Below are 23,369 nucleotides of genomic sequence, written 5' to 3' on the forward strand. Positions count from 1 at the left end.
GAGAAAAAAAAAAATCACCTAAAAAAGAAATAACTTCTCAACAGCAACAGGAAAAATCAGAAAACAAAATTAAATAATGTCTTTAAAGTGCTAAAAGGAAATAGCTGCCAAGCTAGAATTATACACTAAGCTAAATTATCATTCAAGAGAGAGTAAAACAAATTTTCAGAGAGCAAAATTTGAGACAGTTTATGACAGGTAGCCCCTCATGAAAAAATAATTAGAATTCTTAATAAAAAAAAAAAGGACTGCACACAAAAGGAAGACCTAAGATACAAGAAAGAATGAGGAGGAAGAAAGATTGCACTCTGTAGATAAATCTAAATAAACACTAGTATAAAAAACAAAAATAATAATGATCACTCTGGTCAAGCATGGCTACAGAGGAGGCTCCTGAACTCAACTGTCCCATGGACACACCAAATCTACAGCTACACGGAACAATTCCCTGTGAAAGAAATCCAGAAACTAGAGGGGAGTGACCAAGATGGTGAAGTAGGAAGACCCTGACCTAAACTCCTCCCACAGGCACACCAAAATTACAACTATTTACAGAGCAACTAGCTATGAGAATGACCTGAAGACTAGAAGAAAACACTACTTACAACTTAAGATATAAAGTAGAAATCACAACAAGAAGGGCAGGAGGGGTGGAGATGCAGTATAATCAAGACCCGTACTTCCAAGATAGGCAACACACAAATGAGAGGATAATCACAATTGCAGAGGTTCTCCCCAAGGAGCAAGGGGTTTGAATTCCACATCAGGCTCCCCAGACTGGGGTTCCTGCACTGAGAAAACAAGCCCCCAGAATGTCTGGCTTTGAAGACAGGGGTGGGAGCCTTATGTACAGGAGAACTGGAGGGCCGTAAGAAATAGACTCTGCTCTTAAAGAGCACACACAAAATCTCCACATGCTCTGGAATCAGCACAGAGTAGTAATTTGAAAGGAGCCTGGGCCATACCCACTTGCTGATCTTGGAGAGCCTCCCAGAAAGGTAGGAGGCAACTGGGATGCTTCCTGGGGACAAACACACTGAAAGCAGACATTTGGGGAATCTCGCTCTACCACAAGGACACTTGTGCTGACAAGCATCATTTTGGAATCCTCCTTCTAGCCTAACAGTGCCAGGGGGCTTACCCACCCAACAGCCCATTGGCACCAGCCCTGGGATCCCTCATGCCAAGCAGCCAGGTGCATGGGGACCCATTCCTGCCCACCAGTGAGCCAGCACCAGGTCCTGGAACACCAAGGCCTCACAGCCAACCACCCCAAGAAGTGGCTCCACCAACCAGTGGGCTGGCACCAGCCCCGGGAACCCACAGGGTGTGCTGCCAATTGCAAAGGGACTCAGTCCCACCCACCAGCAGCATGAGGTATCACAGTCCCTGATTTCAAACTACACTACAAAGCTACAGTTATCAAAACAGTCTGGTACTGACACAAAACAGACAGATAGATCAATGGAACAGAATAGAGAGCCCAGAAATAAACCCACACTTATAAAGGGCAATTAATCTATGACAAAGGGAGCAAGAATACACAATGAGGAAAGACAGCCTCTTCAATAAATGATGTTGGAAAAACTGGATAGCTACAGGCAAAAGAATCAAACAGACTACTCTCTTATACCATACACAAAAATAAATTCAAAATGGATTAAAATTTTAAATGTAAGACCTCAAACTATAACATTCGTAGAAGAAAACATAAGCAGTAGGCTCCTGACACAAGCCTTATCAATATTTTGTTGGATATATCTCCTCAGGCAAGAGAAACTAAAGCAAAAAATAAACAAATAGGACTACATCAAACTAAAAAGTATTTGCATAGCAAAGGAAATTATCAACAAAACAAAAAGGCAGCCTACTGAATGGGAGAAGATATTTGCAAACAATATATCCAACAAGGGGTTAATATCCAAAATAAACAAAGAACTCATACCATTCAACATCAAAATAACAAACAGATTGAAAAATGGGCATAGGACCTGAATAGAAATTTTTTCCAAAAAAAAAAGACATACAGATGGCCAATAGGCACATGAAGAGATGCTCAATATCACTAATCATTAGGTAAATGCAAATCAAAACCACAATGAGATACCACCTCACACATGTCAGAATGGCTATTATCAAAAAGAAAACAAGAGAAAGGGGAACCCTCCAGCACTTGTCAGTGAGAACATAAATTGGTGCAGCCACTATGGAAAACAGTATGGAGGTCCTCAAGAAGTTTAAAAATAGAACTACTTTTGAACCCAGCAATTCCACTTTTGGGTATTTTTCTAAAGAAAGCAAAAATAGTAATTCAAAAAGATATATGTACCCCTATGTTTATTGCAGCATTATTTACAATAGCCAAGATATAGAAGCAGCCTAAGTGTCCACGGATAGATGAATCGATCAAGAAGATGTGGTATATATTTAATGGGATATTATTCAGCCACAAGAAAGCAACGACATGGGTGGACCTATAGGGTATTTTGCTAAGTGAAACAAGTTAGAGAAAGACAAATATCATATTATTTCACTTATATGTGTTATCTAAAAAGCAAAACAAATGAAAAAACGTAAAACAGAAACAGACTCACAGAAATAGAGAACAAACATGGTTGCCAGAGGAGAGGGTGGGGAAGGGGTAAATGAAATAGGTGAGGGAGATAAAGAGGTACAAACTTTCAGTTACAAATTAAATAAGTCACAGAGATGAAATGTACAGCATGGGAAATATAGTCAGTAACATTGTAATATCTTTGTATGGTGACAGATGGTAACTAGACCTATGATGGTGATATTTTATAATGGATAGGAATATGGAATTAATATGCTGTGCACCTACCATAGTTTTGTAGGTCAGTTATACTTCAATTAATTAATTAATTAAAATAAAATATTAAAAAAAAAAAAGAAATCCAGAAACTAGGTGAATGACTCCTGTACATCAGATAGAGAAGAAATAAACAAATTGAAAAAGAGCTCAGTGCAGAGTCAGCAGACAGAAATGCCCATCTCCCAGGAGAATTAGCATATCTTAAAAACTGAAAGCCTGAGATTTAGGCTCCTAATTCACACACAACTAAGGGCCAATTGTGATCTTCCTCAGAGAGCAGGCAAAATGCTGGAGTTATCTCCACAATTGCCTGCCCCACTCCAGGTCACTGCTATCTCCCTAAAAGGAGTTTGTGCACCTGTCTGGAGCACCAGCTTTTGCAACTGCTGCACAGAAGACACACCCCGATCACCTGGCTTTGGTGACCAGCAGGTCTTGCATTCACAGGTTCAATGGGATTGTAGCAAACAAAGGAATAGTTCTTAACTGGCTATTCCCCCAGTCTCAGCACAGAGGCAACAGTCAGAAATGCCTATCTCTGAGTCTTTTTGTAAAAGAGGCCAATTTGCATATCTTAAAAGCTGCAGCCTGAAGGTCAGGCTTCTAATTCAACATATATGTAGGGGGCCAACTGCAATTCTCTCCGGACCAGGGAAGACTGTGATGCCTTCTCCATGGTCACTCACTGGCTAGCTAAAGGTTGCCAGTGTCTTCCTGGAACAAGTTATAGACACGTCCATCAGGAGCTCCGGGTTTTGCAGCTGCCACCCAGGAGATGCATTCCTCGATCACCTAGCCAACAGGACTTGCATTCACAGGTACAAAGAAACACTTCTTAACCAGATATCACTCCAGGGCTCAGCAAAGAGGGAGTAGACAGAAATGGCCATTTTTCAGTCTTGCCCTGAAAGAGATCTACTTGCATATTTTAACAGCTGTTGCCTCAGGGTATGGCCTCTAGTCAGCCTGACTCTAGATGCTGACGACATAGTCCCCTTTGGAACATGACAGGTTGTGACTTACCTTCAACTACTAGAAGCCACTAAGAACAAAGAAGGCAGTTTGGACAATCACAAAGGTTTCAGATACAACTAAGAGCTAGGGCCAGGCTGAATGATAAGGTTCATCTCCTACATAAAACCAGTCCATCAAGATTGAGAGAGATGGCTGTTTATCTAATGCACAGAAACTAAAACAGAAAGAGTCAAGGAAAATGAAGAAACAGAGGAATATGTTCCAAACAAAAGAACAAGATAAAACTCCAGAAACACACCTTAATTAAACAGAGATAGGAGATTTACCTGATAAAGAGTTCAAAATAATGTTCACAAAAATGCTCACCAAGGTCAGGAGAACACTGCACGAACAAAGTGAGAATTTCAACAAAAGGAAAGAAAATATAATAAAGCACCAAACAGAAATCACAGAACAGAATAACACTGTAATGGAAATGAAAAATTCAATAGAGGAGATCAACATCAAACTAGATGAAATGGAAGAAAGGATCAGTGAACTCAAAGACATGGCAGTGGAATCCATTCAATCAGAGAATAAAAAAGAAAAAAGAATGGAAAAGAGGGAAGATAGCTTAAGGGACTACACTTAAGGGACTTAAGCAGACAAATATACACATTATAGAGGTACCAGAAAGAGAAGAGAAAGAGAAAGGGGCAGAAAGCTTATTCAAAGAAAGAATGGCTGAAAACTTCCCTTGATTGGGGAAAGAAATAGACATCTAGATCCAGGAAGCCCAAAAAGAACTCCAAAAAGATGAATCCAAAGAGATCCACACCAAGACACACTAATTAAATTGTAAACAGTTAAATAAAAGGAGAGATTCTTAAAACCAGCATGAGAAAACAACTTGTTATGTGCAAGAGAACCCCCATATAACTATCAGAAGATATTCAGCACAAACTTTGCAGGCCATAAGGGACTGGCATAATATATTCAGAGTGCTGAAAGAAAAAACCTGCCACTCAAGAATACTCTACAAGGCAAAGTGTCCTTCAGAATTGAAGGAGAGATCAAAAGTTATCCAGAAAACCAAAAGCTGAAGAAATTCATAACCACTAGATGGCCTTACAAGAAATGTTGAAATTAATTAATTAATTTAAAAAGGAGTTGAAAGACCTGTAACTGAAAACTATCAGACATTGATGAAAGAAATTGAAGAAGACACTAATAAATAGAAAGTCCATGCTCATGGATTGGAAGAATTAATACTGTTAAAATGTCCGTACTACCCAAAGCAATCTACAGATTCAATGCAATTCCTATCAAAACCAATAGCATTTTTCACAGAAATAGAACAAACACTCCCCAAATTTGTATGGAACCACAAAAGACTCTGAATAGCAAAAGCAACCTTGAGGGAGTAGGGGCAAGATGGCGGAAGAGTAAGACGCGGAGATCACCTTCCTTCCCACAGATACAGTAGAAATACATCTACACGTGGAACTGCTCCTACAGAACACCCACTGAACGCTGGCAGAAGACGTCAGACCTCCCAAAAGGCAAGAAAATCCCCACGTACTTGGGTAGGGTAAAAGAAAAATGAAATAACAGAGACAAAAGAATAGGGACGGGACCTGCGCCAGTGGGAGGGAGCCGTGAAGGAGGAAAGGTTTCCAGGCACTAGGAAGCCCCTCTGCGGGCAGAGACTGCGGGTGGCAGAGGTGGGAAGCTTCGGAGCCGCGGAGGAGAGCGCAGCCACAGGGGTGCGGAGGGCAAAGCGGAGAGACTCCCGCACAGAGGCTCGGCGCCAACCAGCACTCACCAGCCCGAGAGGCTTGTCTGCTCACCCGCCGGGGCGGGCGGGGGCTGGGAGCTGAGGCTCGGGCTTTGGTGCTAGCCGGGAGGGAGTCCGGGAAAAAGTCTGCAGCTGCCGAAGAGGCAAGAGACTTTTTCTTGCCTCTTTGTTTCGCGGCGCGCAAGGAGAGGGGATTCAGAGCGCTGCCTAAACGAAATCCAGAGATGGGTGCGAGCCGCGGCTATCAGCGCAGATCCCACAGCAACAGGGGCGCAGAGGGAAAAACGGAGAGATTCCCGCACAGAGGCTCAGCGCCGAGCAGCGCTCACCAGCCCGAGAGGCTTGTCTGCTCACCCGCTGGGGCAGGCGGGGCTGGGAGCTGAGGCGCGGGCTTCGGTCAGATCGCAGGGAGAGGACTGGGGTTGGCAGCGTGAACACAGCCTGAAGGGGTTGGCGTGCCGCAGTGAGCCAGGAGGGAGCCGGAGAGGAGGTCTGCAGCCACCGAAGAGGCAAGAGACTTTTTCTTGCCTCTTTGTTTCGCGGCGCGCAAGGAGAGGGGATTCAGAGCGCCGCCTAGACGAACTCCAGAGGGGGGTGCGAGCCGCGGCTAACAGCGCGGACCCCAGAGACGGGCGCGAGCCACGGCATCAGCGCAGACCCCAGAGACTGGTAGGAAACGCTAAGGCTGCTGCTGCCGCCACCAAGAAGCCTCTGTGCGAGCACAGGTCACTCTCCACCCCGCCCCTCCCGGGAGCCGGTGCAGCTCGCCACTACCAGGCTCCCGTGATCCGGGGACAACTTCCCCAGGAGAACACACGGCACGCCTCAGGCTGCTGCAATGTCACGACGCCTCTGACGCCGCAGGCTCGCCCCGCCTCCTCCGTACCACTCCCTCCCCCGGCCTGAGTGAGCCAGAGCCCCCGAAGCAGCTGCTCCTTTAACCCCATTCTGTCTGGGCGGGGAAAGGACGCCCTCAGGCGACGTACATGCAGAGGCAGGTCCAAATCCAAAGCTGAACGCTGGGAGCTGTACGAACAAAGAAGAGAAAGGGAAATCTCCCCCAGCAGCCTCAGAAGCAGTGGATTAAAGCTCCACAAACAACTTGATGTGCCTGCATCTGTTGAATACCTGAATAGACAACGAATCATCCCAAATTCAAAAGGTGGACTTTAGGAGCAGGATATATTACTTTCCCCTATTCCTTTTTTTGTGAGTGTATATGTGTATGCTTCTGGGTGAGATTTTGTCTGTATAGCTTTGCTTTCACCATCAGTCCTAGGGTTAGGTCCGTCCATTTTTTTTTTTTTTACTTAAAAAAATTTTTTTTCCTAATATATGTTTTCTTAATAATTTTTTCCGTATTTTCTATTTTTAGAAATTAAAAAAATTTTAATAAGTTTTTTCATATTTTTTATTTTAAAAAATTAAAATTTTTTTTCTTAATAAATTTTTTTCTTAAAAATTTTTTTCTTATTTTTTACGATAAAAAATTAATAAATCTATTTTTAAAAATTAAAAAAAATTTTTTTCTGAATACATTTACTCTTAATAATTTTTTTCTTATTTTTTATTATAATAGCTTTATTTTATTTTATTTTATCCTCTTTTTTTCTTTCTATTTTTTTCTCCCTTATATTCTGAGCTGTGTGGATGAAAGGCTCTTGGTGCTCCAGCCAGGCATCAGGGCTGTGCCTCTGAGGTGGTAGAGCCAACTTCAGGACACTGGTCCACAAGAGACCTACCAGCTCCACGTAATACCAAACGGCAAAAATCTCTCAGAGATCTCCATCTCAACATCAAGACCCAGCTTCACTCAACGACCAGCAAGCTACAGTGCTGGACACCCTATGCCAAACAACTAGCAAGACAGGAACACAGTCCCATCCATTAGCAGGGAGGCTGCCTAAAATCATAAGGCCACAGACACCCCAAAACACACCACCAGACGTGGACGTGCCCACCAGAAAGACAAGATTCAACCTCATCCACCAGAACTCAGGCACTAGTTCCCTCCACCAGGAAGCCTACACAACCCACTGAACCAACCTTACCCACTGGGGACAGATACCAAAAACAACGGGAACTACGAACCTGCAGCCGGTGAAAAGGAGACCCCAAACACAGTAAGATAAGCAAAATGAGACGACAGAAAAACACACAGCAGATGAAGGAGCAGGGTCAAAACACACCAGACCTAACAAATGAAGAGGAAATAGGTAGTCTACCTGAAAAAGAATTCAGAATAATGATAGTAAGGATGATCCAAAATCTTGGAAATAGAATAGACAAAATGCAAGAAACATTTAACAAGGACGTAGAAGAACTAAAGAGGAACCAAGCAACGATGAAAAACACAATAAATGAAATTAAAAATACTCTAGATGGGATCAATAGCAGAATAACTGAGGCAGAAGAAAGGATAAGTGACCTGGAAGATAAAATGGTGGAAATAACTACTGCAGAGCAGGATAAAGAAAAAAGAATGAAAAGAACTGAGGACAGTCTCAGAGACCTCTGGGACAACATTAAACGCACCAACATTCAAATTATAGGGGTCCCAGAAGAAGAAGAGAAAAAGAAAGGGACTGAGAAAATATTTGAAGAGATTATAGTTGAAAACTTCCCTAATATGGGAAAGGAAATAGTTAATCAAGTCCTGGAAGCACAGAGAGTCCCATACAGGATAAACCCAAGGAGAAACATGCCAAGACACATATTAATCAAACTGTCAAAAATTAAATATAAAGAAAACATATTAAAAGCAGCAAGGGAAAAACAACAAATAACACACAAGGGAATCCCCATAAGGTTAACATCTGATCTTTCAGCAGAAACTGCAAGCCAGAAGGGAGTGGCAGGATATACTTAAAGTGATGAAGGAGAAAAACCTACAACCAAGATTACTCTACCCAGCAAGGATCTCATTCAGATGTGATGGAGAAATTAAAACCTTTACAGACAAGCAAAAGCTGAGAGAGTTCAGCACCACCAAACCAGCTTTAAAACAAATGCTAAAGGAACTTCTCTAGGCAAGAAACACAAGAGAAGGAAAACACCTACAATAACAAACCCAAAACATTTAAGAAAATGGGAATAGGAACATACATATCGATAATTACCTTGAATGTAAATGGATTAAATGCTCCCACCAAAAGACACAGGCTGGCTGAAGGGATACAAAAACAAGACCCATATATATGCTGTCTACAAGAGACCCACTTCAGACCTAGAGACACATACAGACTGAAAGTGAGGGGATGGAAAAAGATATTCCATGCAAATGGAAATCAAAAGAAAGCTGGAGTAGCAATTCTCATATCAGACAAAATAGACTTTAAAATAAAGACTATTACAAGAGACAAAGAAGGACACTATATAATGATGAAGGGATCGATCCAAGAGGAAGGTATAACAATTGTAAATATTTATGCACCCAACATAGGAGCACCTCAATACATAAGGCAAATACTAACAGCCATAAAAGGGGAAATCGACAGCAACACAATCATAGTAGGGGACTTTAACACCCCACTTTCACCAATGGACAGATCATCCAAAATGAAAATAAATAAGGAAACACAAGCTTTAAATGATACATTAAACAAGATGGACTTAATTGATATTTATAGGACATTCCACCCAAAAACAACAGAATACACATTTTTCTCAAGTGCGCATGGAACATTCTCCAGGATAGATCATATCTTGGGTCACAAATCAAGCCTTGCTAAATTTAAGAAAATTGAAATCATATCAAGTATCTTTTCCGACCACAACGCTATGAGACTAGATATCAATTACAGGAAAAAATCTGTAAAAAATACAAACACATGGAGGCTACACAATACACTACTTAATAACGAAGTGATCACTGAAGAAATCAAAGGGGAAATCAAAAAATACCTAGAAACAAATGACAATGGAGATACGATGACCCAAAACCTATGGGACGCAGCAAAAGCAGTGCTAAGAGGGAAGTTTATAGCAATACAAGCCTACCTCAAGAAACAGGAAACATCTCGAATAAACAACCTAACCTTGCACCTAAAGCAATTAGAGAAAGAAGAACAAAAAAACCCCAAAGCTAGCAGAAGGAAAGAAATCATAAAGATCAGGTCAGAAATAAATGAAAAAGAAATGAAGGAAACAATAGCAAAAATCAATAAAACTAAAAGCTGGTTCTTTGAGAAGATAAACAAAATTGATAAACCATTAGCCAGACTCATCAAGAGAAAAAGGGAGAAGACTCAAATCAATAGAATTAGAAATGAAAAAGGAGAAGTAACCACTGACACTGCAGAAATACAAAAGATCCTGAGAGATTACTACAAGCAACTCTACGCCAATAAAATGGACAACCTGGAAGAAATGGACAGATTCTTAGAAATGCACAAACTGCCGAGACTGAACCAGGAAGAAATAGAAAATATGAACAGACCAATCACAAGCACTGAAATTGAAACTGTGATTAAAAACCTTCCAACAAACAAAAGCCCAGGACCAGATGGCTTCACAGGTGAATTCTATCAAACATTTAGAGAAGAGCTAACACCTATCCTTCTCAAACTCTTCCAAAATATTGCAGAGGGAGGAACACTCCCAAACTCATTCTACGAGGCCACCATCACCCTGATACCAAAACCAGACAAAGATGTCACAAAGAAAGAAAACTACAGGCCAATATCACTGATGAACATTGATGCAAAAATCCTCAACAAAATACTAGCAAACAGAATCCAACAGCACATTAAAAGGATCATACACCATGATCAAGTGGGGTTTATCCCAGGGATGCAAGGATTCTTCAATATACGTAAATCAATCAATGTGATACACCATATTAACAAATTGAAGGAGAAAAACCATATGATCATCTCAATAGATGCAGAGAAAGCTTTCGACAAAATTCAACACCCATTTATGATAAAAGCCCAGCAGAAAGTAGGCATAGAGGGAACTTTCCTCAACATAATAAAGGCCATATATGACAAACCCACAGCCAACATCGTCCTCAATGGTGAAAAACTGAAACCATTTCCACTAAGATTAGGAACAAGACAAGGTTGCCCACTCTCACCACTATTATTCAACATAGTTTTGGAAGTGTTAGCCACAGCAATCAGAGAAGACAAAGAAATAAAAGGAATCCAAATCGGAAAAGAAGAAGTAAAGCTGTCACTGTTTGCAGAAGACATGATACTATACATAGAGAATCCTAAAGATGCTACCAGAAAACTCCTAGAGCTAATCAATGAATTTGGTAAAGTAGCAGGATACAAAATTAATGCACAGAAATCTCTTGCATTTCTATACACTAATGACGAAAAATCTGAAAGTGAAATTAAGAAAACACTCCCGTTTACCACTGCAACAAAAAGAATAAAATATCTAGGAATAAACCTACCTAAGGAGACAAAAGACCTGTATGCAGAAAATTGTAAGACACTGATGAAAGAAATTAAAGATGATACAAATAGATGGAAAGATATACCATGTTCCTGGATTGGAAGAATCAACATTGTGAAAATGACTCTACTACCCAAAGCAATCTACAGATTCAATGCAATCCCTGTCAAACTACCACTGGCATTTTTCACAGAACTAGAACAAAAAATTTCACAATTTGTATGGAAACACAAAAGACCCCGAATAGCCAAAGCAATCTTGAGAATGAAAAATGGAGCTGGGGGAATCAGGCTCCCTGACTTCAGACTATATTACAAAGCTACAGTAATCAAGACAGTTTGGTACTGGCACAAAAACAGAAATATTGATCAATGGAACAGGATAGAAAGCCCAGAGATAAACCCACGCACATATGGTCACCTTATTTTTGATAAAGGAGGCAAGCATATACAGTGGAGAAAAGACAGCCTCTTCTATAAGTGGTGCTGGGAAAATTGGACAGGTACACGTAAAAGTATGAAATTAGAACACTCCCTGACACCATGCACAAAAATAAACTCAAAATGGATTAAAGACCTAAGTGTAAGACCAGACACTATCAAACTCTTAGAGGAAAACATAGGCAGAACACTCTATGACATACATCACAGCAAGATTCTTTCTGACCCAGCTCCCAGAGAAATGGAAATACGAACACAAATAAACAAATGGGACCTAATGAAACTTAATAGCTTTTGCACAGCAAAGGAAACCATAAACAAGACCAAAAGACAACCATCAGAATGGGAGAAAATATTTGCAAATGAAGCAACTGACAAAGGATTAATCTCCAAGATTTACAAGCAGCTCATGCAGCTCAATAACAAAAAAACGAACAACCCAATCCAAAAATGGGCAGAAGACCTAAATAGACATTTCTCCAAAGAAGATATACAGATGGCCTACAGACACATGAAAGAATGCTCAACATCATTAATAATTAGAGAAATGCAAATCAAAACTACAATGAGATATCATCTCACACCGGTCAGAATGGCCATCATCAAAAAATCTAGAAACAATAAATGCTGGAGAGGCTGTGGAGGAAAGGGAACTCTCTTGCACTGTTGGTGGGAATGTAAATTGATACAGCCACTATGGAGAACAGTATGGAGGTTCCTTAAAAAACTACAAATAGAACTACCATACGATCCAGCAATCCCACTACTGGGCATATACCCTGAGAAAACCATAGGTCAAAAAGAGTCATGTACCAAAATGTTCATTGCAGCTCTATTTACAATAGCCAAGACATGGAAGCAACCTAAATGTCCATCGACAGATGAATGGATAAAGAAGATGTGGCACATATATACAATGGAATATTACTCAGCCATAAAAAGAAATGAAATGGAGGTGTTTGTAATGAGGTGGATGGAGTTAGAGTCTGTCACACAGAGTGAAGTAAGTCAGAAAGAGAAAAACAAATACAGTATGCTAACACATATATACGGAATCTAAGGGAAAAAAAAGCCATGAAGAACCTAGTGGCAAGACGGGAATAAAGACACAGACCTACTAGAGAATGGACTTGAGGATATGGGGAGGGGGTGGGGTGAGATGTGACAGGGTGAGAGAGTGTCATGGACATATATACACTACCAAATGTAAAATAGATAGCTAGTGGGAAGCAGCCGCATAGCACAGGGAGATCAGCTCGGTGCTTTGTGACCACCTAGAGGGGTGGGATGGGGAGGGTGGGAGGGAGGGAGATGCAAGAGGGAAGAGATATGGGAACATATTGTATATGTATAATTGATTAACTTTGTTATAAAGCAGAAGCTAACACACCATTGTAAGGCAATTATACTTCAATAAAGATGTTTAAAAAAAAAAAAAAAAAGCAACCTTGAGGAAGAAGAACAAATCTGGAGATATCATGCTTCCTGATTTCAAACTACATTACAAAGCTATAGTAATCAAAACAGTATGGTGTTGACATTAAAAACAGACACGTGATCAATGGAAAAAAAGAGAGCCAAGAAATAAATCTATATGGTCAGCAAATTTATGACAAAGGAGCTAAGAATACACAGTGGGAGAAAGGACAGCCTCTTCAATAAGTGGTGCTGGGAAAACTGGAGAGCCACATGCAAAAGAATGAAATTGGACCATTATCTTACACCAAACACAAAAATCAACTCGAGATGGATTAAGGACTTGAACACAGACCTGCAACCATAAAACTCCTAGAACAAAGCATAGGCAGTAAGTTCCTTGACATCAGTCTTGACAATGATTTTCTGGACATGATACCAAAAGCAAAGGCAACAAAAACAAAAATAAATAAAGGACTACATTAAACTAAAGCCTCTGCACAGCAAAGGAAACCATCAAAAAAATGAAAAGGCAGGGCTTCCCTGTTGGCGCAGTGGTTGAGAATCTGCCTGCTAATGCAGGGGACACGGGTTCGAGCCCTGGTCTGGGAAGATCCCACATGCCGCGGAGCAACTGGGCCCGTGAGCCACAGTAACTGAGCCTGCGCGTCTGGAGCCTGTGCTCTGCAACAACAGAGGCCACGATAGTGAAGAGGCCACGATAGTGAAGAGGCCCGCACACCGCGATGAAGAGTGGCCCCTGCTTGCCGCAACTAGAGAAAGCCCTCGCACAGAAACGAAGACCCAACACAGCCATAAATAAATAAATAAATAAATAAATAAATAAATAAAAATGAAAAGGCAGCCTACTGAATGGGACAAACTATTTGCAGACCATATATCTGATAAGGGGTCAATATCCAACATGTGTAAAAAAAAACCCATAAAACTAAATATCAAGAAAACAAACAATCCAATTAAAAAATGAGCAGAGGAACCGAATAGACATTTTTTCAAAGAAGACATATGGATGGCCAACAGACACATAAAAAGGTGCTCAGTATCACTAATCATCAAAGAAATGCAAATCAAAACGATAATGAGGTATCACCTCACACCTATTAGAATGGCTGTCATCAAAATGACAAATGATAGCAAGTGTTTGTGAGGATGTACTGAAAAGGGAACCCTTGTGCACTGTTGGTTGGCATGTAAATTGGTACAGCCACTATGGAAAACAATGTGGAGGTTCCTCAAAAAATTAAAAATAAAACTACCATATGATCCAGCAATCCCACTTCTGGGTATATATCTGAATGAAATGAAAACAGGATATTGATGAGATATCCATACCCCCATGATCACTGCAGTATTATTCATAATAGCCAAGACAGGGAAATAACCTAAATCTCCATCAACAGCAGAATGGATAAACAAGATATACACACATACACACAAACACACACACACACAATGGAATGTTATTCATTCAGGAGAAAGAAGGAAATCTTGCCATTTGCCACAATATGGAGGGACCTTGAGGGCATTATGCTAAGTGAACTAAGACAGACAAAGAAAGACAAATACTACATGTTTTCACTTATATGTGCAATCTAATTTTTCAAAAAGTCCAACTCAAACTCATAGCAGCAGATAGTAGAAAAGTGATTGTCAGAGGCTGGGGGCTGGGGGAAACAGGGAGAGGTTGGTAAAAGGATATAAACTTTCAGCTGTAAGATGAGTAAGTTCTGAGGGTGTAATGTATTACACGGTGACTGGAGTTGATAACATTGTACTGTAGAATTGAAATTTACTAAGAGAGTAGAACTTAAATGTTCTCACTAAAAAATTATAAATTAAAATATATATGTATATATGTACATATATATATACACACCCATATATATATGTTAAGTAGATGGGAGGAATCCTTTCACAATGTATATATATATATCCAATCATTGCAACGTACACTTTAAATATCTTACAATCTTGTCAATTATACCTCAATAAAGCTGAAAAAAATTTAAAATGTTTAAGAAGTTGCCTCTTTCATGTGAGCCTGGGATAAAGAGATGTAGTACAAGACGAAACCAAAGTTCAGCAGTCCAGACTATATAGAGCCCAATACTGGCTAACTATATTGGCATTTTTCCAGAGCACATTTGATATACATTGACTGTTGTTTGTATTTTGCTTTGATTTTTTTTAAGGACACATATATGAAAATATATATACAATGGGAAAAGAGCAAGGATCAGATTTGCATTGAAAAGATACCTCTGACTGCAATGTAGAAAATGGATTGGAAGAGTACATGCCAAAAACTATTTCTATAATTTGAGCAAAAGATGTGAAAATAGCCAGGACATAGTTTTACATATGTTTTTTCCCTCAGTTACAAACATGATTATCAATTCATCTGAAACAAAAGTATTGGGATATTACATTTAAATATATTTCTGTTTCTTACATAAAATGAAATTTCACAGAAAGAAGAATAGCCAATATCTGTCATCCACAGATAAGATAAAACAAAACAGACATTAAGCCATGGATGTCGATTCTATTTGGGTGTCTACATCCATCTAACTGTTTTGCCATTGCTCAGTGATAACATTTTAAAGAACCATCATGGTTAGATTTAACTAATGTCCTATTGAACAGGACTTTTAAGAACAACAGTAATGATAATTACTAAAAGTACTAATTCACCTCTTAAATCCTCTAATTAAGAGCACATTTTCCTTCATTCGTCTCCTCTCCACTCTCCACACATATACACACACTTCCCAAAAACTTCACTCAACCATCAGTAAACATGTATTCACCAGTCACTATACTAATATAAATATGAATAAGCTAACACTCTGGGTCTTTAGGTGCTTACACTCTAGTGCTAACTTTTGTCCAATTAAGCTCTATTTTAAATTCAAAATAATACAGAAAGATATACAGTATAAAATGGAAATATAACATTCAAGAGACATAAAAGGAGAATACAGTACATTTGGATAGGGATAGGAAATCAGTGAGTAAATTAACATTCTTCCCCATGCTAGATCAGAAAGGAAGAGTAACATATTTAAGCTTTCTTCCTTGATTAAGCCCTCCATTGACTTTTTTTCCTAATGTTCTCAATAGGCCAAATTATATTAAGATTTAGTAGTGAGAGTCAATGTGTTTGATTAGAATACATAAATGGAAAATAGAATTCAATCAGTAAAATTAATGGGATTTCACCCTACGAATTACAGAAATTTTAAATCCTATTTTAAAACAAATTACATAACCTTACTCTGCAATCAAGCAGAGTTGATTCTGTTTCTTTCTTGTCATCTACTGTAAGACTTGGACTATATCTAGACTGATGATGATTTACTATAGTGCTTTAACTCATCACAAACCAGATCTCCCAAACCTAAATTCTTATTACCATTTGCAGACAGAAGATCCACAAAACCTCATAAACTTTTATTGTATGAGTGATAGCCTAACAAAAAAGATAAGTGTGTCACCATCACAGAAAAAAAAAAGTAACACCATTATAAAGCAGGAGCAGCAAACTAAAATGTTCCACGTTCCTTTTTTTTTCTTCAGATAGTCCTCTTACATTAATTCACTAACAAAATAGCTGACCAGTCCCATACGCCAAGTCCCAGCGGGTTCTTTCTATCTCATTGAGGAGGTAACACATGAACAACTGACCCACAGTTCATTAATAATAATAATAATAATAACTCCTATCATTTTCAGTACTTCCTATGTGCAGGGAACTATAAATTAATCATTAAGATAAATAATGTTATAATCCCCATTTTACAGATGAGAAAACCAAGGCTTAGAGGTTAAGAAGTTTACAAAACTGAGGTGATGGTTTAGGATTGTTGAAATTTACACAGCTGGTAAGTGGCAGAACAAGTGTTCAATCAGGCCTGAAGCCAGAGCCCAAGTACTTGACCACATATTAATTACACCTGCCCAGGTTCTTGCCACCATAAAATGTCTAAGTCCTCTGCCCTACAGGATCTGCTTTAGTTAGAGAATTCATATTCTGCTAATTTATTCCTTTTTTTAAACAAGTTAATTGTTTTAAAATTAGAATAATCTAGGCTTATTCAGAACAGTCCTCTTACTGGATGGACCAGATCAAGATCAGTAAGTGAATTGCAAATGTGACTTCACATTTTGTCTTCTAAATTTCAACAATCAAATTATACTTTCTACCAACTGCAGTAATCTGAATACAGCCAGGCCCACCAAATTATTTCCAATATTGTCTTAAGAGTCCACCTTGTCACAAATATAGATAACTCTAAGGATTGTTCCTAACTCAATGTTTGCCACAGCTTCAGAAACCTTCCAACCAAAGGACTCAAAAGGATGATGGATGTATAACAAAAGTACATTTTACATGTGTACCCTTGGTATACAAACTATGGCCAACAGGTTTCTTCTCCTCAAAGGTTCTCCAACTCCTTTGGTAGTAGTAAGTCCAGGAAACTAGCCCCGTATGGGACCTGTTGGGTCAGAAAGTGACTCTGACCCAAAACTCAGCTACACTGAAACGAAGGGCATGTGAAAATAAAGTTGAACAACAGAAAGAGACACTACCAATACTTTAAACATGTATTTAGCAACTCTGTTTAAAATAACTAATGCATAGTTTAAAAAATTATAAGGAATAACTATCCATTGTGAAAGTACTATAGGAAGAATATGTAAAGCATCTATACCCACAGGTACAAGCAGTTTCCACCAGGAAATTTACAGAAGGCTTCAAAATATGAAATTTGAATTGTCCTGAAAACACAATAAAAGTGCTCTAGGCATTCAGAGGGGGAAAAGAGCATCCAGATGGATAAAAAAATATATGCCAAGGAAAAGTCACAAGTAATAGAGCTCTCAAGGAACGACAAGGCAAGACAGTGAAGAGCACTGGTTAAATCAAGCTGGAGGGGCAGATGAGGACCAGATCACAGAGGCTCAAAATACCATACCAAGAATTTTGCACTTGATTTCAGAAAAAAAAAAAAAAAGTATTGAAAGCTTTTTAGCGGGGGAGTTGGCACATATGTGCTTTGAAAAGAGCATTCTGGCAAGATCCTGTAAGCAACAGAATTCTTCAAAACAAACATTTCCTTTCAATGATGGAAGAGGATGATAAAGTTAATTTTTTTTTTTTTTAAATATGTATTTATTTATTTATTTATGGCTGTGTTGGGTCTTCGTTTCTGTGCGAGGGCTTTCTCCAGTTGTGGCAAGCGGGGGCCACTCCTCATCGCGGTGCGCGGGCCTCTCACCATCGCGGCCTCTCTTGTTGCGGAGCACAGGCTCCAGACGCGCAGGCTCAGTAGTTGTGGCGCACGGGCCTAGTTGCTCCGCGGCATGTGGGATCCTCCCAGACCAGGGTTCAAACCCGTGTCCCCTGCATTGGCAGGCAGATTCTCAACCACTGCACCACCAGGGAAGCCCCAAGTTAATTTTTTAATGAATTAATATTTGGGCTGGAATGAGCATGAGGTGGCTATAATTGTATTCAACACATGTGAAATGTTAAAAACTAAATGAGACTAATGTGTTTGCAAATCCAGTATGATGCTCATTTTCCATAGTAATTTAGTGTTAGATACTAATTGAGACTCTACACTGAATATTTCAAAAATATGTTATTGAGATAATGCTTCACTGGACCAGGTTACATTAACTTTAAAAGAAATTTTAAAATTACTTTATATTCAATTTGACATTGAAATTACAAAATAGTTCTTCAAACATTTACTGAGTGTTATGAATGTTATTTACTCAACTGCCTGCCCTATTTGTATCATGGGTGAATTATTTATTTATTTTGTAACATTTGTATCAATGCTTTAATACAAAAACATCCCCCATGTAATTTCCTTCATGGAATATTACCAATGTACATATTCCAAGACCCTTTACTCATTTCCTAGTGCTCATGGAAATATTTAATAAAATAATAATAGCTCACAGTTATTGCACACCAGTTATGTACCAGACACTGCACTAAGCACTTTACATGTACTAAGTCATGTAGTCCTCACAGCAACACCATGAAATAAGTACTATAATTACCCTCCATTTTACAGCAAGACATAGGAGGTTAAGTAACTTGCAGAAGGACACATACATGGCAAGTGGTAAGGCCAGAATCAGAATCCAAAAGACTTAATTCCAGAGCCCATGCTTTCAACCACCTGTTCCACAGAGTTAAATAATTTCAATGTACAAAATATACTCTAAGGTGTATCTCTATCAAATAGACAATATATAGATTCTAAGTGATCTTTAAAACACCCATTCACATCACTTGAAATCATCCATTCAACAATCATTTTTAAACAACTTTTTGTGTATCTATTACATGTCAGGCAGTGTTCTAGGTACTAGGTGCACAACAATGAACAAAACAGGCAAAATACTCACAGTCAACATTCTAGTGGGAAATACAAATGATAAACAAAAAATACATAATATGAAACTAAAGAAGTCATAAATGGTTTGAGGGAAAAAATGGTGTTTTGAAGAAAATAAAGTATGCTAGAACTGCCATGCAAGTATTTTTCTCAACAGAATACACACACCACCAGAACAGCAGGGGTCAGCCAGACACGCTACCAGAGCTTCCACTCTGCTCTGATGCCCATTCTGAGCTGCAGAGTCTGGTTCCCTATGCCAGCCTTCTTCTCCCAGCCTAATGACACCCTATCCTCCCTCATAACAATCTTATTTCCATTTTCCTCACCCTTCCCCACCTTAACCTTTGAGGAGATTCTTGAAAACTGTGACTCATTCTTCATGACTCAGATCAAATCTTAATCTTTCGTGAGATCTCCCCGACTCACCCTCACTTCCTCCTCTGCACTTAAAATTGTATGCACTATACTATGTTGTATTTACTGGTTCATATCACTTTCCTCTACTAGACTGTAAGCTTACTGATCTTGTTATATATAGTACCCTAAATAATCCCTGGCCCTATCTCTAAGTAGGTACTCAAAAAGTTGTAATGGCAAGAATGGCAAGCTTAACATTGCAGTATATGGCACAATAAAGAAATTAGCATAATTAGCAGAAGAGGCTGACAAAGTAGATAGGAGTTCAATCATGAAAGTCCTCATATGCTAGGCCAAGGAGTAAATATTTGTATCTTATAAGTAACAAACTGCATAGACAGAAGAAAGATTTAGATCCATATATACCTGGGCTCTATTTTGTATCCACAAATCAGATGTACGAACTTGGGAAGATTATTTAACTACCATGAGCCTTAAATTTCTTCATCTGTTAACAGAGATAACAGTACCTACCCTCACAGATTTTGTATGAGAATTAAAGACAATGTTTATAATGCATCTAGCACAGTGCCTCACTCACACACACACACACACACACACACACACACACACATACCCTCAATAAATGGTACCTATCATTATTATAAATGATATAAGCACAGGAAGGACATTAACAAAATCTGTGTTTTAAACAGATCACTCTGTAAGGGTATGAAAGATACACTGCCAGGAAGAAGAAACTAGTAGTTGGAAAAACACCCAGAGGCTATTTTTAAATTATTCCGAAGAAAACAGATGAATACTTCAACTAACGAGGGAACAATGAGGATGCGGACCAGAGGACAAACATGAAAGATATATAACTGATAGGGCTTGATAACTAATCAGATATGGGAGATTGTTATATAATGATGAAAAAGACTAGTTAGAAATATCAATATGAATAAATTGATCAATAAAGATCAGATATGTCAAATAGATGGCAGTTTTTTCAATTTAAAAAAAAAAAAAGATACTTCTAAGTATACGTCATACTTACTTATGACAGTAAGACCAGTAGTGTGGGCAAGGTGAATGGTATGGGCCTGGAGTGGGGTATGACAGATCTAGTTAGGGATCAAGACACAGAAAGAGATCTTAGAAAGCAGGGGTTTGTACCTTTTGGGAGATTAGATAAGGAGGCAAAAAGACATACTAGTGAAATATGTGTTCATTGAAGACATTTCCATTAATAAAAAAACTTGGTAGAATTAGTCAGCTGTTAAGTTCCAACTGATAAGTTCATGTCAAATACTATTGGTTTGATCAAGTCTTGATGTCTCAAAACCTGACTCCTCAAGCAAAAAATCTGGCCTGATTTTTTCAAATCCATAATGTTTGCTTCTTTTTCTTTTGGTTCATAGTCAAGACTATTTTTTAGGCAAAGTCACTTGGGTTTCACATGGCTTGGAAAATAAATAATAAATAACATAAAGAAAGGAAAAACCTAAATCATGACTGCATTTCTCCTTGTTTAAATTTTATTATAATAGTTCAAGTGATTGCCCACATTAGAGGTTAAAAAACTTATGCTAAGGAATCAAAGTTTTTTGAAGAAAAAAAGATCAAATAGAATTTTAAAAGAAATATGTAAAGGAATACAAATGTATTTCATGATCATTGGTCAAAAGTTGGGGATCTATTCAAGGACTTAAACTGAAAACTATCTATGCCCTAATAAAAGTGACAAAACTTTTGGAATAAAGGATTGAAACTTATATAATTTATATCTAATAATAATTTAATGCCATTAAATTATTGCTTCAGGATTAACAGTTACTGACGTTTCACTTGAAAATTTCAAAGAAGAATGATGATGTTAATAAATCATTAAACAAACTTATAGTTTATTAATAAACAATAGAAAAATATTTAATATTGTATGACCTTGGACAAGTTATTTGACGTCTCTGTGCCTCAGTTTCCTCATATGAAATTAAGAAAATTATCATGGTTGACCTTTAAAATTCCTTACAACTGTAACGTTCTATGAACCTGTAAAATAATAAATTATATTATACAGACTATTAAATGTTACAGGAGTTCAGAGGAGAAGCATTAATCTGGACTGAACACCATGTTGTAACAGAAAAAGAGAGGTCATAGAGTAATAAAAACCATAGCCAAAGAGTTAATATATGTCAAGACTATGCTAAGTACTCTACAGTCATTATCTGACTTTTTAAATTAATAGACTTTATTTTTAAAACAGTTTTAGGTTTACAGAAAAATGAGAAGAAAGTACAGAGAATTTCCATACACTCACTCACTCCCTCACTTAATTTTCACATACAGACACATACTATGAAGTTCCTATGATCATATCTATTCAGTTGATAAAGATACCAGAGCAGATAGATAGTGTGAAGCTGAATTTGTTTTCAAGTACATTCTCTTGACCACTAGGCGGCCCAGCCTTCCACAAATACCTGGTTTTAAATTATTGCTCTGCAACTGACTGCAAAGCATGTGATATGACCTCTATGACCATCATCATCATAAAATGTGAAGAAATTAAATAACATGTATAAAGTATACTCATTAGTTAGTTCCCTTCTTTCTCTGAGGTAAATTGAGTCTCATGAAGGAGGTAATATTTAAGCTGGGGCTTCAATTGGCAAAAAAAGACCATTTTGAAACAGAAAAGTTGCTCACAAAGACTCAAAAATCTTCATTTTTATCTTATATACCAGGAATAGTGAAGGGTTTTGAAAGAATGATTGAGAAAAAAAGAAATAACAGAACTAAGTGGGGAAAGGACCACATTTATTGATCTGAATTTAAGTGAACTAAAGAGAAGTAAAACCTCTTTGGAGAAGACACTGCGCAATACACCAGAGCTCTTTAAAGAGTACAGAAAAAGGGACTTCCCAGGTGGCACAGTGGTTAAGAATCCGCCTGCCAATGCAGGGGACATGGGTTTGAGGCCTGGTCCAGGAGTATCCCACATGCCGCGGAGCAGCTAAGCCCATGTGCCACAACTACTGAGCCTGCGCTCTAGAGCCCGCGAGCCACAACTACTGAGCCCGCGTGCTTCAACTACTGAAGCCTGCGAGCCTAGAGCCCGTGCTCTGCAACAAGAGAAGCCACCGCAATGAGAGGGCTGCGCATCACAAGGAAAATAGCCCCCTCTTGCTGCAACTAGAGAAAGCCTGCGCGCAGCAACGAAGACCCAAAGCAGCCAAAATAAATAAATAGATAAATAAATTTAAAAAAAAAAAAGAGTACAGGAAAAGACATTGGTTCCGGGACTTCTTTACAAAAAACAAAACCAAAAAACCTCTATTCCCAGGCAAAAGCATATTAAAAGTTATATAACAATTCAGCAAACACGTATTAAGTAATTACAAAATACAAAGCACTCTGCTAATGGCTGAGGTAAACTGAATAATGGTCTCCCAAATATGTTCATGCCCAAATACCCAGAACCTATGAATGTTGCCTTATATGACAAAAAGAACTTTTCAAATGTGATTAAAGATCTTGAGATAGGAGATTATTCTGGATTATCCAGTGGGCCCAGCGTAATCACAATAGTCCTCATAAGAGGACCACAGTAGAAGTCAGAGAAGGCACTAGGATGATGGAAGCAGAGACTGGAGTGATGCAGTTTAGAGATGAAGGAAGGGGCCACCAAGGAACCAAGGAACAGAGGTAGTCAT

At 38.7% G+C, this 23,369-nt stretch overlaps 1 protein-coding gene and 1 long non-coding RNA gene across 4 annotated transcripts in view; both read right to left on the bottom strand.

The window, feature by feature from the left end:
- The window catches only part of LOC309606397, a 41,118-nt gene extending 23,098 nt beyond the window's left edge, over positions 1 to 18,020 (bottom strand). The window contains exons 1-2 of the long non-coding RNA XR_014231806.1: positions 12,879 to 18,020; positions 1 to 5,201 (exon numbers count right to left, since the gene is read on the bottom strand). The exon at positions 1 to 5,201 is cut by the window's left edge and continues 23,098 nt beyond it. This is a non-coding gene — a long non-coding RNA (uncharacterized lncRNA). The remainder of the gene's footprint in view (positions 5,202 to 12,878) is intronic.
- Positions 1 to 23,369, bottom strand: part of DLG2 (discs large MAGUK scaffold protein 2) — a 2,068,078-nt gene that overhangs the window by 1,969,648 nt on the left and 75,061 nt on the right. The gene's annotated exons all lie outside the window — the stretch shown is intronic.

The sequence above is a fragment of the Balaenoptera borealis genome (genome assembly GCF_965194805.1).
Source record: "Balaenoptera borealis genome assembly, chromosome: 11".
NCBI classification, from domain to species: Eukaryota; Metazoa; Chordata; class Mammalia; order Artiodactyla; family Balaenopteridae; genus Balaenoptera; species Balaenoptera borealis.